At 36.7% G+C, this 19,905-nt stretch overlaps 1 long non-coding RNA gene across 1 annotated transcript in view; it reads left to right on the forward strand.

Moving 5' to 3' along the window:
- LOC103880492 overlaps positions 1 to 19,905 on the forward strand; it is a 445,167-nt gene that overhangs the window by 346,596 nt on the left and 78,666 nt on the right. The gene's annotated exons all lie outside the window — the stretch shown is intronic.

Consider the following 19,905-nt stretch of genomic DNA (forward strand, 5'->3'; position numbering starts at 1 on the left):
TCTTATTTAAGGCATATATTGGTTAATGTTGACATCCCATCTAGATCCCATTTACTTAGCAGGCTGGTGCACCCAAGCCAGAGCTCCTTTCACCCTCACCTTTCTCTGGAGGAGTTCCCTTGACTAATAGAAACTACCTAGCTGAGAGTTGCATGGGAGCTTGCTAACCTCTTCCTAGGATGGCTTGTGGAAAATGACAGACTGATATAATACATAAAAGCCAGGTCCCCTTCCTCTTAATGGGCAACCTTGTAGAACAACTGACACTCCTGAGGTCCTCATGAAACCAAGCTGAGGCTGGGACTCCTTCTGCTGAAACTGCATTTTTGCTTACCTCCTTTCCTCTGTCCAGTCCTATTTTACTTACTTTCTCTACAGGTTTCTCTTGCAAATATGCCCCCAATAAATCATTTGCTCAAGAATCATCCCACAACAAGACAAAATATATTTTTTAAAAAAAAGGTAAATCATTTTTAATAAAATGTTTTGAAAAAAATTTACAGAGGCATTTTCTTTAGATAGCTTTGCCTTAACTCTTTCCTTAGTTAAACCCGAGGAAATAATATTAATTCATGATTTTTTAAAGTATGGCATCAAATGCCATTTATCTTGTTTTTAATTCTTCTTTAGATTTACTCTAAAAATAAGTAGATTTACTTCATTTTCTTTCTTTCTTTTTTTTTTTTTTTTTCATTGGGTGGACCCCAGATGACACTTTCTGTCTTTGAACAATGGGAAGATTGCTTTGTATTTGGCCAGGAGGAAGAAACAGTCTAAATACAGATACCCAATCAAAGTGAGAGAGAATGAGACTAAAACAATTTGGTAGCCAGTTTGAGGCAGGATGGGAGTCTGATCAGAAAATATATGCTCTACACCTGTTTAATCGTAGGAATCAGACCTCCATCTGACCCATGATTTTCAGCAAGTAAAATAAACTTCATGTATATCATTTTCTTCATCTTAAAAAGAAGTGATAATAATATCTGCCTGTTAGGATTGCAGTAAAGATTAATATACATTTGGACACTCTCATAAAGTGAGCACTAAAATGGCCGATTAATAAATATTAGCTTTGGCCAGGTGTGGTGGTGCATGCCTATAATCCCAGCATAGGAGCCTGAAGTGAAAGGATCACTTGAATCCAAGTGTTGGAGACCAACCTGGGCAACATAGCAAGACCCCATTTCTACTAAAACAAACAAACAAAAAAATTAGCCAGGCATGGTGGTATGCACCTGTGATCCCAGCTCTTTGGGAGGCTGGAGTGGGAGGATCACTTGAGCCCAGGAGGTTGAAGCCACAGTGAACTGTAATTGCACTAGTACACTTCAGCTTGGGCAACAGAGCAAGACAATGTTTCAAAATAAACAAATAAATAAATATTAGCTTAATCATTTTCTAACACACCTCCTCTTCAAGTAAACATTTGTAATATTAAAGAATATAGGGTCCATTACAGAAAGTGCTTTTGAAATGAAAACCTGTACATGGGAGATATGTCTTTGAAGAAAGAAAAGTGTGTGTGTGTGTGTGTGTGTGTGTGTGTGTGTGTGCATCCACCTTGCACCTGTGTGAAATATATGTTTGGTCTTCATTCCCGTTTTTTGGGAAAAACTCTCGGAATTTCCCGAATAAGTGTCTTCTTTATCCTAATTATATGACTGGTGGGTACGGTTTCCTCAGCAGCTTCAAGGTGGGTGCTGGTCACCACAAAGACCAAGGGAGGACTAGAAGGTTGGGACTTTCAGCTCCATCTCCCTAACCTTTGGGGAGAAGCCAGTGTCTGAAAGTTATGTGGACCACCAATGGCCAATGATTGAATCAATCATGCCTACACAATGAAGCCTCCATAGAAACCTAAAAGGACTGAGTTTAGGGAGCTTCCTTGTTGGCTACCAAAAACATGCAGCTGCCAGGAGGTGGTGTGCCTCAACTCCTGGGGACAGAAGCTCCTGTGCCCAGAACCCTTCCAGACCTCGCCTTATGTATTTTCTCATATGGATGTTCATTTGCATCCTTTAAAATAGATTTTGTAATAAATGAGTAAATATGAATAAAGCATTACCCTGAGTTCTTTACCAAATTAATCAAACTCCAGAAGGGGGTTAATGGAGACCCAATTTATAGCCAGTCAATCAGAAGTTCTGGAAGCACAGACTTGCAACTGATATCTGAAGTGGGGAACAATCTTGTGGGACTGAGCTTTCAACCTGTGGGATCTGGTGCTATGTCCATGTAGATACTGTCAGAATTGAATTGAATTAGACACTCATCTGGTGCTCACTGCTGAACTAGTTACTTACATCACAAATAGGGTAAAACATCCCCACACATTTGATCACAGAAACATTCTGTGTTATGACAGTACACTAGGAAAGATGCCAAGATTTTTTCCTAGAGACAGACAGAGAGAGAGAGAATGTGTGTGTGTGTCAGAGAGAGAGAGAGAGGAAGAGAGAAAGGAAAGAAGAAGGAGGAGGAAGAAGAGGAAGAGGAAGAGGAGACATTTGGTCTAGATTAAGTTGATAAGATCCCTTAATTATATTTGCCTAAGAATTCAGAAATAATAGCAGCAACTAATCCAATAAGGAAAGTATTTTTCCCTATCCGATCCATATTATTTAATAAAAATATTCCACATAGAAGGGAGAAGGTCATGTTCTCTCCCTATAAAACATGCGCAAGGGACACAGAAGTTAACTAATATGGGTCTCTGAAATGCATGTTGTTGGTTTTAAAAGCTGTTTCCTAAGTTAACTAAAACAATTCTCTCATGAGCTGTTTTTAGTGAGATAGTCTGTAAACTGTTCAGCAAAGGAAGCTATTTCTATTTAGTTCTAAGGGAAAAGGCTATGGAGAAAGGAACCTGAGTAATTTAATATCAGTGAGAAAGATGGGGAATGAATAGATTTGTTTAAACCACAGCAGCAGCCCAGACAATCACTGTGGGTAAAAATACTTCACAGCCTCACCAATGGCTTATGGAGAAAGAATTATGATTTCAACACTTCTCAAAGTGTGTTTCATGTAATGCTTTTTTAAAAAAGGGCCTCTATGATGAATACTTGGAAATACAGCACATTTTATATCTGGATATTTGCAATGTATGTTAGCATACGTAAAGCTCTGAAAAACATCCCTGTATTAAAGATACATTATAACTGGAGGCTTTTTGTTTGTTTATTTATAGTTTGGGGTGAAAATGATACGTTATCATCAGCCTTAAGTTGGTAGTGATGGCAGATTACCTCCTTTTTCATTATACGCCTAAGATTTTTGAAAGCCTACTAATTCCCAGTAAGGAGAAGAATTCAGTGTGGCTCATTTCAATCACACTATAAAATCTATAATGAGACTGAAGATACTGTAGACTTTATAGTGAGATTGAAAGCACTATATTGAGACACTATAGACTCTATAGATGCTGAAGAGAGCCTTCTTGGAAAGTGGAGCCCAAAGGGAAGAAAACAAGTACATTTCTGACTCTCATAGCAGTCATGGTATTTGTTAAAGGTAGGTAGCCTATTCTCATAAAGACTGGTAGCATCATCCACTGAGGTTTAAAAACTTGTCAACTAACCATTATAGAGGCCAAGGTAAAAACTTCCCCTTTGACCCCTTTTTAGAAGATTTACTAAAAAAATCAACTCAATACACATAGGTTAATTGGAGAAAAGGCATACACATTTATTAATATTACACAGGGAGAATCACAGAATGATTGCCCCATATCCCAAAGGGGTATAGATGCTTATATACACTCCTTCTTAGGGAATGGGGAAGTGTGGATGATTTTTAGGGGAATTCAGTGGGCTTGGAGAACATACAACGGTCTGGGACAAAGTCTGTTGAGCCAGCAGAGTGGACAACAGTTTGTGACAAAAGTCTGTCCAGGTGTGTTGACAGATTTTAATATTTCTTCCTGTAACATGAGTTCAATTAATGAAAATTCAGGGAAGGAACCCGATGTAATTATTTTCTTCCTTGTCCGGTTTGGATTTGAAGTGGATAAGGAGCTACAGAGAACTTAATCCTGTGTTTTGTGAGACACAGGGGATTGAAATAGGAGGTCGGGGAGAAGGTCTGAGAGACCTTATGGCTTCTTCTTCATTTCAGCATGTCAAAGTACCATATTTTGGGGTATCAATTTCTGATCCCCAACAGGGCTTAAGCTCTTTCCACTCCTTTCGTCAGTACTTCTAAAGGTCTATTTGCTGGCCTGGCATAATCAGGCCAGTTTTATGTCTGTTGTCCTCTAGATTATGATGTTATGGGGATGTTTGTTGCATGGGGTCAGTACTGCAGAGTGCTGAAAACCTCATTGTGGGATCAGAGGCAATACTCAGAAAGCCAGGGGCAGTTGAGTATTTCTTTTGGAACAGACGGAGCTACTTGGTCAAGTGGCAACAGACAGACTCCAGTATACATTACAGTCCACTAAGAGCTGAAGATCTGACCATACCTATGAAGTTGTTTCTGAATAGCTGGCTGAAGGGAGGAGACAGAAGCTGAGTGCTTCTTTGGGTACCAGAGTGGAGCCCTTTCAGTGGTAATTAGAGGGAGATGGCAACATCACTTAAAGGGGATTCATGCACAAAGGGCTGAATGCTAAAAGTATAGTTATTTGCACCCAGCACATTGAGTTTTCATGTCAAACTGCTTCGAGTGCCAGCCAACCCTGGTACCACCACTCCGTCTTGGAATCAGGTATCTTACACACCCAAAACATCCCCTCCCCACCATCATATTCACACATATACACATTTCCTGTTCCCTGATGACCACGCTCTGTAAGGTTAGAGTTATGCTTTGATCGTGTTATTATCTTAAAAAAATGAGGTTTTGACATGTTAATCTCAAGTAACTGAAGCCAACTAAACTTATGCTTAAATATTAAAGAAAAGCCATTCAACTTTTTATTTGCAAAAGCAGGAAAACAGGAAGTATATTTCAAGGTTATTTTCTGTTCTTGCCTATCTGTGATGCTTTGCCAACTCCTCTAGCTAAGAAAGATAAAAAGCAATTCAGTCTAGCATTTCATTTCAGGACCCCCCACATTAGAGTTTAATTATATTTAAACTGGAGTTTTCGAAATTTATTTGGCCCATTTAATATTACCTCAAAATGGGGTTCTGCAGAGCAGAATCTTTTAAGTGCTTGACTGCAAGGTGCATTATTTGGTATTTGCATCTTATAAAACTATGTAAAGTAGAAAAATGAGAAAAGATAGCTAAACTTCCCCATGCCTCATTTCCCCCATCTCCTAAATTGAATTAATAGAATCTGTCATGGTCCTTTCTGTCTGTGACCTTGGGGAGGTTCAAGTAGAGATGACCTGTAAAAAAGTTTTTATATTTTGTATATTCAGTTACTGCTTCAGACAGGGAAGTTAAGTTAAAGAAAAGAAAAGGTACATTCTCTTTGTAAAGTTTTATTTAATCCTTATCAAATCCTGAGTAATTATTCAGCTTTCTATCAGCATGATTTTGTCAGGGAAATTGAGGTAGAGTATATTTGCATGCTCAACCCAAACTCATAGTCATTAAAGGACAAATTGATATAAGCAATTAGATGATCTCCTAAGGCTATTAGTGAATTCCAAGAGCCAGTATAATTTGAAGTATGTCCAAAACTGAAAACAAAAACAAAAATGAACAGATTTGTCAAAGCAATCCTTTAAGAATTTTGTTGTTTACCTAGTTTTACCACTCCCCATCACCCCACTCCCTTTAAGTAGCAGAACTGTGACCACAAAAACATTTCTTTATCCAGATCTCTACACATAAAGTAGCTTGGTGAACTCAAAATCTTGAGATTTTTCATGCATACGATCTATGCTGCATGCCCTAAAACGTTGCTCTTGCTTCAAAATCCCTAATAGTATTGGGGAGGATATGAATGTATTCCTTGCAGTAGAAAATAATTTCTTGATTGAAATTAATAATCATGTTGTTATTTAATAATCATAACATTTTTCTCTTCAGAATGTAGCCTGGGTACTGAAACACAGCTCTGAGTGATCAAACTTCCTGACAATGAATTCAAGTAGCAGGGACATTTTTGTTACTCAAATAAGTGCTTGATTACATGGACCTCTGTACATATTTTATTAAGATCCAATGCATTACCCTTTGGCTCACATTTCAACAAACCAACTTTAAGTTTGCAGTTGTTGTTTTTAAAGGATAGAACACAATGGATTTTAAATAAATATTTCCTTAATCTGAAGTTTTATCCAGTTACCTTTCTAGAGGAGAACAAGCAAAGAAAAATTGTGGAGGAGAAAGAGCTCTGAAGACAAAGGTTTTCTGACTTAGAATAAAGCTCCTCCAAAGGCCTGAACTTGCTTAGTTAAGATTATGGGAGATGCCCACCATGAGGACCTCGTTTACCCATTCGGTTCACAACAAGCACCATCCTCTGTATTCACTTTCAAAATTGTAGATAGAACTCTTAGTTCAAAACTGGAAAAATTGTGGAAACCATTTATGGCAGTGACAACACGCTGATTCTTCACAATTGCAGCATCACCCGGGAAGGTTAGGTTCTGGAATCATACACGGGCATACCTCGTTTCATTGCGCTTCACAGACATTGTGTTTTTAACAAACTGAAGTTGGGTGGCAACAAACCCAATCTGCATCAAGCAGGTCGATTAGCAACATTTTTCTAACAGCGAGTGTTCACTTCATGTCTCTGTGTCATATTTTGGTAATTCTTGTAACGTTTCAGACGTTTTCAGTATTATTTCATCTGTTTTGGTGAACTGTGACCAGTGATCTTTGATGTTACTATTGTACTAGTTTTGGGGCCCCATGAGCTGCTCCCATATAAGATGGCAAGGTTAATCAACAAAAATTATGTGTGTTCCGACTGCTCCACTAACCAGTCATTCCCCTTCTCTCTCACTCTTCTCAGCCCTCCTTATTCCTTGAGACAAAATAGGATTAAAATCAGGCCAATTAATAATTTTGTAGTGGCCTGTACATATTCAAAGTGTAAGGAAGTGTCACATGTCTCTCACTTTAAATCAAAAACTAGAAATGATTTAGCTTGGTGAGGAAGGCATCTAAAGCTGAAATAGGCTGAAAGCTAGGCTTCTTGTGCCAAAGAGTTAGCCAAGCTGTGTATGCAAAGAAAAAGATCTTAAAGGAAATTAAAAGTGCTATTGCAGTGAATACGCAAATGATAGAAAAGCAAAACAGACTCATTGCTAATACGGATAAAGTGAGTGGTCCGGATGAAAGCTCAAACTGGCCACAACATGCCCTGAAAAAGTTAACCTACAGATAAGATTACGAAGTGAATTTTAGCTCAAGTTGAGTTTAGTAAGTCAAGCCCTAATTTCCTGTAATTTTCTAAGGGCTGAGAGAGGTGAGGATGCTGCAGAAGTAAAGTTTGAAGCCAGCAAAGGTTGGTTCATTTGATTTAAGAAAGTAAGTCATCTCCGTAGCATAAAAGTGCAAGGTGAAGTAGCAAGTGCTGAGATAGAGGCAACAGCAAGTTTTCCAGAAGATCTAGCTGAGATTTAGCAAGAGACTTTGCATCAAAATAAAACAGACTTACGTTGAAAGAGACATCATCTTCTTTCAGATCTAGAGGGAAGAAGTCAATGCTTGCCTTTAAAGTTTCAAAGGACAGGCTGATTCTCTGTTACATGTCAGTCAGTACAGCTGGTGACTTTAGGTTGAAGCCAATGGCCATATATCATTTTGAAAATTCAAGGGCCCTTAAGAATTATACTAAATTTACTCTGCCTGTGCTCTATAAATAGAACAATAAAACCTGCAAGACGGCACATCTGTCTGCAGGATGGTTTGCTGAATATTTGAAGCCCACTGTAGAGACCTACTGCTCAGAAAAAAAAATTCCTTCAAAATATTATTGCACATTGATAATGCACCTGGTCACCCAAGAGCTCTAATGGAGATATACAAAGAGATTAATGCCGTTTTCATATTTGCTAACACAACTTTCATTTTGCAGCTCATGAATTAAAGAGTAATTTCGGTTTTCAAGTCTCATTATTAAAGAAAGACATTTCTTAAGGCTATAGTCACCATAGAGAGTGCTTCCTCTGATGGATCTGAGCAAAGTCAATTGAAAATCTTGTGGAAAGGATTCTCTATTTTAAATGCTATTAGGAGCACTTGTGATTCATGGAAGAAAGTTGATATACCAATAATAAGAGGTGTTTGGACAAAGTTGATTCCAATCCTCATGGATGACTTTAAGGGGTTCAAGACTTCAGTGGAGGAAGTAACCACAAATGTGTGGAACTATTAAGAGAACTAGAATCAGAGGTGGACTCTGAAGATGTGACTAAATTGCTGCAAGCTCATGATCAATCCAATATGAATGGAGAAGGAATGGCTACTTACGAATGAGCTGAGAAAGTGGTTTCTTGAGATGGAAGCTACTCCTAGTGAAGATGTTGTGAACATTGTTGAAATGATAACAAGGTAGAATATTACATAAACTTAGGTGATCATGTAGTGGCAGGGCTTTGAAAACAATGATTTTGATTTTGAAAGAAGTTATATTATGGTAACACGCTATCAAACAGCATCACCCACTGCAAATAAATCTTGTGTGAAAGGAAGAGTCAATCAATGTGGCAAGCATCATTGCAGTCTTATTTTAAGAAATTGCCACAGCCACCCCAACCTTCAGTAACCACCATCCTGATTAGTCAGCAGCCATCAACATTTAGGTATTAACTTCTACCAGCAAAAAGATATGACTTGCTGAAGGCTCAGATAATCATTAACATTTTTTTAGTAACCACATATCTTTACATTAAGATATACACTTTGTTTTTTAAACGTGATGCTATTGCACACCCAATAGACTACAGTAAACAGGAAACAAAACTTTTATATGTACTGGGAAACCAAAAATAATTGGTGAGTTGCATTATTGTAAGATTTGCTTTATTGTGTTGGTCTGGAATCAAAGTTACAATATCTCCAAGATCTGCCTATAATCTCGAGTTTGTATTTTAACTGCATTACCTCTTAGTTGTGTAACATTGAAGTCTGTAGGTGACTACTTTTTCCACTCTCATTTATAATGTGGAAAATAATAAGACCACATACAGTTATTTTATATTCAAATGATATATTGTACATAATGAAATTAGCACAGTGCCCAGTAAAGTGTAGGTATGATTATCCTCATTAGGTTTTCAACCTCACTGAAATGTCACTTTCTGTGTAATTGTACATGAAAGAAAAAACATTTCACAAAATTCAGATTCTGAGCAAGTCACACTGTACATAAATTTTCTAAATACTCTATGTTATATTCTCCTGAAAATATGAAATTTTAGGGTCTGAATTTACTGTTTACATTTTTTCAGCCTTAACTTGGTATTGATGAGTTTCTTTAGTTGAAATAGCTATTTTAATTTCAAAATGGCAAAGCATTTGCTTTTCAACAAAATAGAAGATGCAAGAGTATTTTTTAAGTTCATGAGATGAGAAGCAATATGAAAAACATTCCATTTTATCTTACTCTCTGACTTTAAGGTATAGACCATTCAGTTTATAATAAATGTCATCCTCTGTGTTGGGATTTATGACAAGAGAGTACCCCCACTTATAAAGGAACTACTGTTATTTTCAGACAAAGCTTTAAAAGGTGAAACAGGCACTCCAGCAATTTATCTGACTTGATACATTTTCATTCTTTGGAAATGTGTGCTTAAAGTTATGGTCCTTTACTTGAAAATTCCCATTTTCCTAGAGATTACTCTCATTTTACTTCAAGAATGACATCTTGCCCCACAGAATTGTATCTTCCTTAAGAAAAAATTCTGTCTCTTTCTGAGTTTCTTGAGATCTGTAACTCAAATTTCCCTAATTCTCTCTGCCTACTGACTCATATAAACTCTACTGTGAAGCATAGCATCTGTTAAAGGGAAGTGATCAGTGGGCTGGGCTAGAGAACTATCCAGGCTATTGTATTTGATTTCCCAAATGTTAAGAGTATATTTGACATGAACATGGTACAGAATCCTTTCTTCTCAAGTCCCTATCTCTGTGTTCAATCAGTCTAGGAGGAGACACGAAAGATCTGAGCAGGGTCAATTCTCTCATTTGGGTGTTTGACAGCAAAGTGGTACTGAGACTCCTCATTGTTTCAAAGACCACAGTTTTGTTAACAAGGAAAGATCAAACAATAATTTGAGATTCTAGTCAAGAGGTTTGGACTCAAGTCAGAACCTGGGGGAAGAGAAAGAAGAAAGAAATACTCCTTGGATTGCAAGGAGTAAACAAAGGCAAATACAACTGCAAAGAAAGGAATGATGATAGAGGATAGGTAGCTGCTTATTGTGTAAATACTCCTTTTAACCAGAAATATTTTACCCCATGGTTGAGACACAGATCCTACTTATGGATTTTTCATTGTTGATCAGGAATAATCCAAGTTATATATGGCGGTGACATTCATAGTACTTGTAATTATTTAGAATTCAGGCATCAATTCTCATCATTGCAAAGAGTCATTTTAGTAACATATAAACATTCCAATAACATATAATTATTAAAGCAATGTTGTGAATAAACTCTTTCTTTTCATAATAGTTTTTCACTACTCATTTTTTTCTATGCTTCTGCAAGGCTATCTTGTTGAGAAAGAATAAAGGGTATAGTATTTAAATGATTGATTAAACTGTTATTTGTCTTAAATGTTTCATATTTTGGGTTGTTATTTTCCTCGATCGTTACCATTTGTGTTGAGTAGCACAAGTTAGTCTGTATCAAAACGAGGAACACAACTCATTCTCTGTATCTACAAAAAATATAGTGAATATCTTAGAGATGGTGCATGGATCATGTATTTTAAATAGTAAGATTCCTAGAACAGTATACATAACTATCATGTCTTTGGACCTCTTAATTTTAGTCTCTATTGTTTTTTGCCTTGTGATATAACCTTAAGCATTTACAACCCCCTAGTATTTAAGACATCTATGTTAATGACTTTTATTTTCCTACATCTCCAAGCTAAAATTCCTGTTACCATCCACAATTGTGTCCTTTCCTAATGCAGCACAGACAGGTAAGGCTACAATCAGCAGTTTGGATCTGAAATAAGGCTTTTCATTGTGATGTAGTGTCTGGTGTGGTGGGAGAGATCCTTGAACACTTGCATGCCTTCCAATCATGACTTTTCTATTTATCTCCCCAACATCCATTTGATTAAACCTAGCGTTCCCCTTTCTGCTGTGAACATTCTTTATTCTGGGTCATGCTCAGCTGCTTTGAATGGGAGTCTAACTTTGGATTTGCCATTAAGAGTTTCTGGAGTGAGCTCTCCGCATCTTCTTTCACTATTCTTTGGCTGGGATGTTACAAATCATCTTAGATCTTCTGCTGCACAGATGGACCTTATAAAGAGTCTGAGCTGGAGAAATAGGTAGAGACAAGACTACGCTATCTTTATAGAATTTGCTAAAGGGACAATCCATAAGAAAGCAGTCACATAGTTTGGATGTCATATTAGACCAAACTACTACCGTTATGAATAAAAAAGCCTGTCAAATAAGAAAAAGCCTCAGTGGGCATCTAGAGTCCTGCACATTCAGCACTCCTCCCTCAGTCTCTGGAAATAGCATTCCATTTTAATAAAACTGTCACCCTTCCCACCCCACATTTGAGAATCTGCAGCTATGGTTTAATCTTGGAATCATTATATTGATTCATTTTTCAGCAAGTGGAGTTCTGGTTCCACAAAAATAATAAAGGGGAACTTATTTATTATTATTATTATTATTATTATTTCACTCATTTTTTTTGAGACAGAGTCTCGCTCTGTCACCCAGGCTGCGGTGCAGTGGCCGGATCTCAGCTCACTGCAAGCTCTGCCTCCCGGGTTTATGCCATTCTCCTGCCTCAGCCTCCCGAGTAGCTGGGACTACAGGCGCCCGCCTCCTCGCCCAGCTAGTTTTTTGTATTTTTTAGTAGAGACGGGGTTTCACTGTGTTAGCCAGGATGGTCTCGATCTCCTGACCTCGTAATCCGCCCGTCTCGGCCTCCCAAAGTGCTGGGATTACAGGCTTGAGCCACCGCGCTCAGTCTGTTATTTCACTCATAAAAGAGCATCCTGTGTCCTCTGAGTTCTCCAAGAACCCCTCCAGACATAGTTCCCACCTACCATCCCCACCCCTGAATAAATACTCCCCTATTTAGTAACAATGTATCATATTCTATTTTGCAGTGTGTATAAATGCATCTTCCTTGGGCACATGTCCCCAGAGAAATGGCAAATATTGGAGGGCGAAGATTGGGAGGCACATCTTTATATTTTTCTATAGCATTATATGTATAGCCAGGCCCCGTCATATTATTAACGATATGAATTTAAGGAAAAGCTTACTTTTACTTTAGGTCTCCAAATTAGATTTGTAATTGTCAAGTAAATTATGCTTCCTACTGGAAAACATTACACTTTCTTTTCTTTCTTAGAAAACAATTAGTCATTAAGAATATCAAACCCCCAAGGGCAGGAAAAAATTATTTAAACCTCACCACATGTGGTTTGAAACAGGATTTTCTGACTGAGGAGACTAATCAGGCACATTGAATGTTCTAAATGTATTTTCTATTAAACAGGGACTGCTGTAAGGCCAACTGCTTCACACCCGTGTCTTTAGGCTCATTAATTAACTAGCTGCTGTGCAAAATTCATTCTAAAGAAATAAGTTAACTCAAGATAATCCAAAAATAACTTACCTTTAGGACTATAGCCGGTCTCCTTATCATGTGTCTACATTGTAAACTGGTAGTAAAACTGTAAAGTTAGTGTTTTGTAAAGGGAATAATTATGAACGAGAATGTGTGTCTTCTAGAACATTGATTTCATGTACGTAGATTTTACCTTCTTGTTTGAACTTTCTGGTTAGTTCAATCAAATTTTCCAAGTTTTTTTTTTTTTTCATTTCAATTGATGATTAATTCATTTAGAATTTTGAATTTAATTAGGCAATATGAATTTGAGTAATTTCAAAGAAAAACATAAACAGAACCTGAGATTTTCTTTATATTTCTCCTTGTGCAATATTCTAGTTCTTACATAGTTTTCTAACCTTTTTCATTATAAATCCTCAGTTGGGTTTGCTAGCAAACATTCCTTCTCACACAGACATATACATACAGAAACCAATTCTTACATCAAATGTGATCAGAATAGGACATTCAGCAGTAGTCTTTTTCTTACCATCTAGCATATTTGAAAACTAAGGTTACTGTACCCATGTGTCCATTGGCAGAACTGGGATCCTTTGCCCAAGGGATGCGTCTTACTGCTTGTGTGATTCCAAAGTCACAGCATCTATTCTCTTTCTTTCTCCACCCTCCATATTATTTTAATCTATAATGTTTCTTGATCCTGGGATCATGCCCTAAACTCTCTTGTCTGACTTTGGTAACTGAAATTTTAATAGCTCTTATTAGAGTCCTATTCTGGTGTGCTCATTTGTGTGTGTGTGCGTGCATGAGAGAGAGAGAAAGATTAGGAGATCAGAGACTGAATTTGACTCCTTTTTGTTCAGTCATTCCTGGAGTCTCACTAGGAGAGAATCTAAGACCTATATGCTGGAACTTCGTGTTGGTATGTTCGGATGATATCTGTAATAAAGCAAGCAGCATGTTGGTGCTATTTCTGTGAACTCAGACAGCTGCCAACATGCATGGCTGCCTTTACAAGGCTACTACCTACAGTTGTGTGTATTATATGTCTATGAGAATCAATGGGTCAGCTAGCCTTGAAATCACCGTATTTCCTTTCCTTGGACCACAGTTGCTAATACTGAGGCCATTTAAAATCACACTATTGAACAGAAAGAAAAACAAAGTCACAACAGCACATGTAGATGCAATAGCTGACGGAATGCACCTTCCGGGCAGGTGGGATTTTTTTCTCATTCTTTGTCTCTACACTGGCGTTTAACTCTCCTAGACACAGAGGTATGAATCACCATCACCGCGTATTATCTGCCCAAGAAATGTCTGAGCTGCTTTACATACATTAATTCCTTTATATTAGACTCTATGAAGCATTATGTTGCATGGTTTTGCATGTATTATCTCATTTATCTGGAAATGTACAAAGCCTGAATCGTAGAAAATCTTGCTCCCCAGACTTACCTGTGTATTTTAAATGGGTCACTACCACTGTGGGGTGTACCAAAATGGAGATGGAATGACAGAAAGGCAAATGTTCACTCATACACCATAAACAATGACATTTGGGGCAGCAAAAGGCTGCTTAGATGATGGTGGTCCCATGAAAGTATAATGGAGCTGAAAAATGTCTATTGCCTAGTGATGTTGTGGCCTTACTGTCATAGCACAATGCATTGTTCACATGTTTCTGGTGATGCTGGTGTAAACAAACCTACTGCACTGCCAGTCATATAAAAGTCTAGCACATGCAGTTATGTACAGTACATACTTGGTAATTATAATAAATTGCTATGTCACTCATTTATGTATTTACTATACTGTACATTTTATCATTATTTTACAGTGTATTCTTTCTACTTATAAAAAATGTTAACTGTCAAACAGCCTTAGGCAGGTCTTTCAGGAGGTATGCCAGAAGAAGACATTGTTATCATAGATGACAGCTCCATGTATGATATTGTCCCTGAAGACCTTCCAGTGGGACAAGATGTGGGGGTGAAAGACAGTGATATGGATGATCCTGATCCTGTGGAGAACTAGGCTCATGTTGTCTTAGTTTTTCAGAAAAACTTTGAAAAGTAAAAAAAAAAAAAAAAAGAAACAAAGCTTTTAGAATAAGGATATAAAGGAAGAAAATATTTTTGTACAGCTGTACAATGTGTGTTTTAAGCTGTGTCATTACAAAAGAGTCAAAAAAGTTAAAGCAAAGTTTATAAAGTAAAAAAGTTACAGTAAGCTAAGGTTAATTTATTATTAAAGAAAAAAATATATATATATAGTTTTGCTCTTGTTGCCCAGGCTGGAGTGCAATGGCATGATCCCGGCTCACTGTGACATCCGCCTTCCAGATTCAAGCAATTCTCTTACCTCAGCCTCCTGAGTAGCCGGGATTACAGGCATGCCCCCACCCCTGGCTAATTTTTTGTGTCTTTAGTAGAGACGGAGGTTCTCCATGTTGGTCAGGCTGGTCTCGAACTCCCAACCTCAGGTGATCCACCTGCCACAGCCTCCCAAACTGCTGGGATTACAGGAATGAGCCACGGCGCCCGGCCCCAGAAATAAATATGTTTTAAAATAAATGTGTAGCCAAAGTGTACAGTGTTTATAATGTCTACAGTCATGTACCATAAATGTCCTAGGTCTTCAATTATGACTCACCTGGAGCAACTTCCAGTCCTGCAAGCTCCATTTCTGGTTAGCACCTTATGCTGCAAGTCTATCATTTTTATCTTTTATTTCCTATTTTTACTGCACCTTTTCTATGTTTAGATACACAAATACCATTGTGTTATAACTACTTACAGTATTCAGTACAGTAGCATGCTGTACAGGTTTGTAGCCTAGAAGCAATAGACTATACCAGATAGCCTAGGTGTGCAGTAGGCGTGCAGTAGGCTGTACCCTCTCCGTTTGTGTTAGTACACTCTGTGATGTTTGTACGATGACAAAAATGCCTAAAAATGCATTTTTCAGAACGTATTTTCATCAAGTGATATATGACTGTATTTGGGGTAGAGGAAAGAGCCAGAAAGCTTGAGAATAAGTGGGAGAAAAAGATAAGCGATTTTGGAAGCGAGTGCTAATTTTTTCTTACTTTTCCAGATGGGTTTAAACAAACCTAAGATTAATATGCTTAGATTAAAATGTTTTATTCATATGAAGAATATGTGAAAATTTACTCTTAATTATTGCTCATCTAAATAATCTAAGACAAAAGTAAGTAAAATCAAGAAAATAATACATTCTATATGAATATCGGCCTAACTCCTGGTCATATAACTGTGTGTGCATGTATGTGTGTGTGCGTATGTGTGTGCATGTGTGTATGTGTGTACACACAATATGTGCTACATATAATTTAGTTTTTTTATTTAAGATACTTCACAAGTCTATTATAGAAAGATTTCAATGGTAGCTTTTATATATTTGGAGAGTGATAATATCCCCTTTTTCACCCCAAATTCTTCAGTGGCTCCCAACTGAAAGTATTAAAGCTTCAAAATCTGTCCTACCGAATTTTTCATGTTCTGCTCCCTAGCCATGTATCCAGCCTCATCTTCTTCTCATGGACCTCATCTCAAACACCAGTATTTGGCAATGCTGATCCATTTCTAGATAATTAAATATACTGAAATCCACCTGTCTACCCACACACACACTTTTAATATTTTTTTCAGCCTAAAATTACTTTTTCTTTCTTGCACAATTGGAAAATCTCTTCCAATTTTTCAGTACTCAAAATACTACTTCTACTTGAAATCTTTCCTTGATAACATCAAAATGATTGAGGTTATTATATGTTTATAGTGCACAACAGGTCCATTTCAACCAATTACCCGGTGCGCAGTGGTTATAATATTTGCAAGTCTTTCTATTAAAGCTCAACTGTGAGGCATGAACACCACCTTCCTACCTCCACATCTCTAGTGCCTCATTCTGTCCGTGGTATAAGTGCTTCCTGACTTATTAATTATCTAAACAAATGAAGAATGTATGTATCTATGTATGTATGCATGGTGTGAATGGGTGGATGGGAGATGGGTGAATGGATAGATTGATGGATGAGTGGATGGGTGAATAAATAAATCAAGAAAAGAAGTGGATGGATGAGAGGGTAGACGGAGGGTTTGCATTTATAAAGCAAATTAATCTTTCTAGTAAGAGAGTTTTTTATGTAAGATAATTGTATTTGTTATCAAGAATACATGAACCTATAGTATAGTTATAAAATTTCTGTGTTCACATTGCAATAATCATAATTTCATAATTATCAGAAAGAAAAGAAGAAACAAGGATGGGAGTATTTTCTCTGTCATAACAATCCCTTGTAATTAAACTTAATGCTAGACAATTCTATCATCCTGGAAAAGAAGCTATTAGACACAAATTTTAATTTTAAATTATTTTAAGTTATTTTTTTCTATAATTGAACTGACAGCGTCTCCTCACCAAAAGTCTTTTTAAAGTAGTATCCTAAAAACTGTTAAATAACATATGGTTCTTTTCTTGGAATTGGTAATAGATCTTAAAAATGCAATTGATAAGTGAAAATTATGGTAGAGATGTTCATTTCAATAATGAAAATACACACTGAAAATAGGTTCTTTTTTTTCTCATGCACTTTTTTCTCTCTCAAAAAAATATTGTTTTATTGCCTTTTTTAAAAAAGTGCTCATTTTTCCTATGATTCTTAATGAATTTGCTTTGAAAAAGTCTTTTTTTAAAAAAAATTCTAGCTGTTTGCAATAATTACACACAGAAAACTGAAGTGAACGTCACTCTCTTAACATCTGGAAATGGAAACAGAGATTCCTGTTAATTAGGATAACAGAGATGAAGCAAAATCTACTTTGTAAGCAGGTATTTGACGGTAGTGAGGGTGCAGGAGAGGATTAGAATGCAGAAACAGGGCAGGGTATGAGGGCATAGACAAAGGGGTGAAGGGATTCTAAATCTGAATGTCTTACCAAAAGTAAAAACAAGGCAATCTCCAACACCACTGCTGTGGACAAAGCAGAAAATATTTGCTAAATATGCTATCCTCCAAAATGACTCTTTCCTTTAAAATAGATGAGCTACATCTGCAGTGATAACAATGAATATCCAGGAGGATTCGGGTCTGCTGCAGACTGTCATGCTGATGTGTAGAGCATCAGTCAACCGTCTTGCAGCAGATTCGAAGTAACACCCCACCCATTTGTTTTCTTCAGTCCATGACTTTGTCCAAGGCCTGAGGCAAGCCCAGATTCCCAGTCACTAACAGAGGTGTTTGTCACTCCTGGGGTGCACTCTGCCTCTAGCCCAGCAGCTGTTGTTTAGTGATAGATCAGTGAAGCAAAACATTATGCAGTGATGAAAAATAGATCTTGAGTCATCACTTGCGTTCTTACTCCTTTGTTGTACATTAGTTTCAAACCTCTGGGATTCATTTAACGGTGATCATTTGTTACTGAGGGGCAACTGTCTTTCAGACAATGGTGATGGAGTCACCTTTGAAGTGAGTGCAAACGAGGAGAAATCATTTTCCAATATACCCTCTTAGGATTGCTTTTGATAAAATGGTGCTTGCTCAGAGAGGCTGCCCAGAATGTAGATTATATTCAGCAATAACAAATGAGGAGTTTCAACTTCTTTTTTTTTTTCTTTTCTTTTCTTTTTTCTCCACAGGAAGTTAATTGGTTTATCTTCTGGAATTTCTAATAGGATTCAATTCAGGAGATAAAGGGGTCTGAAATAAAATGCAAATGCTTAAAGTTTCAAGGGGTTCTCTGTGTAATTATATCCCAATATATTTTGTCACGTCTTATTTTATGTTGTGTTACTTTAGTTACATTAGGAAAATATACTTGTTAAATCTTATGCACTCTCCTGAAAATACAAGTTTGGACTGCAGTTTTCTAATTCCCTAAGGTAAATTGTTTGCACATTTAATAGGATTATGTTTTCTATGCTCATGCAACTCCCTCTAAAGTCAATGACTTTGGTACAGTCTTTCAGATCTCAATATAAGTAATTTCCATCTCAACCTTGGAATGACGATCAATACTTTGTGATTTCTTCCACATAATTTAATCCATTAAATTTATTGGCAATGCCAATGCCAAACATCAAATCTTTAATGAAAATGAAGATTAATATTTAGCCAAGTAACTTCAAATCAACAAATGTCTGAAGCATTTGTGTTGCTTACATTGAACATTGATTTCTTTCTCCTGGAAAGCAATCTCTCACGGTGGAGAATATTTGCCTGAATCATACTCCTTTCCACAAGAGTAAGAGCAAAGTGCTTTGCAATAGGCATCAGCAAACAGGGTCTCTTTGAATCTTAGCTATGTCATTGTCTAACAAAGCAAGCCCATGTAAAAAAGATACTTTACATTTCATATACATAGTCCATTTTTCTCTCGTATCATCTTATTGAGTTATAGCAGGCATTTTGTTTTAATTTACTTTATTGTGGTGATATTTATATATATAGCAAATTTCACCAATTTAAAGTATAGAATTAGAAGAGTTTTGATAAATGTATATAGTGGTATAACCACCACAAAAACCAAGATACAGAGATTATTTCCATCATTTCAAAATGTTTCATGCTATCTCTTTGTAGTCAGTTCCTCTCATCATCCCCTGGGCTGACAAATACTACTATTCTTTATATCATTATAGTTTCACCCTCTTTAGAATTTCATAGAAATGGATTCATATGGTATATAGTATTTGTGCCTGGCTTCTTCATGTTAGTATAATACCCTTGAGATTTATCCATATAGTTGCACACATCACTAGTTCCTTGTTTTTTATCACTCAGTAGAATTCCTTTGTATAGATATACCACAGTATTTTTATGCATTTACCAGTTGATACAAATTTACATTTTATCCAGGCTTTAACTATTATAAACAAAGCTGCTATGAATATTTGAATACAAATCTTCATAGATTTTTACTTCTCATGGGTAACTACCTAGGTGTGAAATTGCTGGTTATAGTTAGGTGAATATTTAGCTTTATAATAAAAAAAATTGTATTCCAAACTTGTTGCAGTTTTTCATTACCATCAGCAATGTTTGGAGCAAATGTTCACTTACTCTACAATTTTGCCAAAACTCCATTAGTCTTTAATTTTACGTAACTATTGGATATATATTACTATCTTATTTGTCTTTGTTTGCATTTCACAAATAAATACACTTTGCTGTTTTTAATTG

This window comes from Papio anubis, chromosome 18, assembly GCF_008728515.1.
Source record: "Papio anubis isolate 15944 chromosome 18, Panubis1.0, whole genome shotgun sequence".
Lineage (NCBI taxonomy): Eukaryota > Metazoa > Chordata > Mammalia > Primates > Cercopithecidae > Papio > Papio anubis.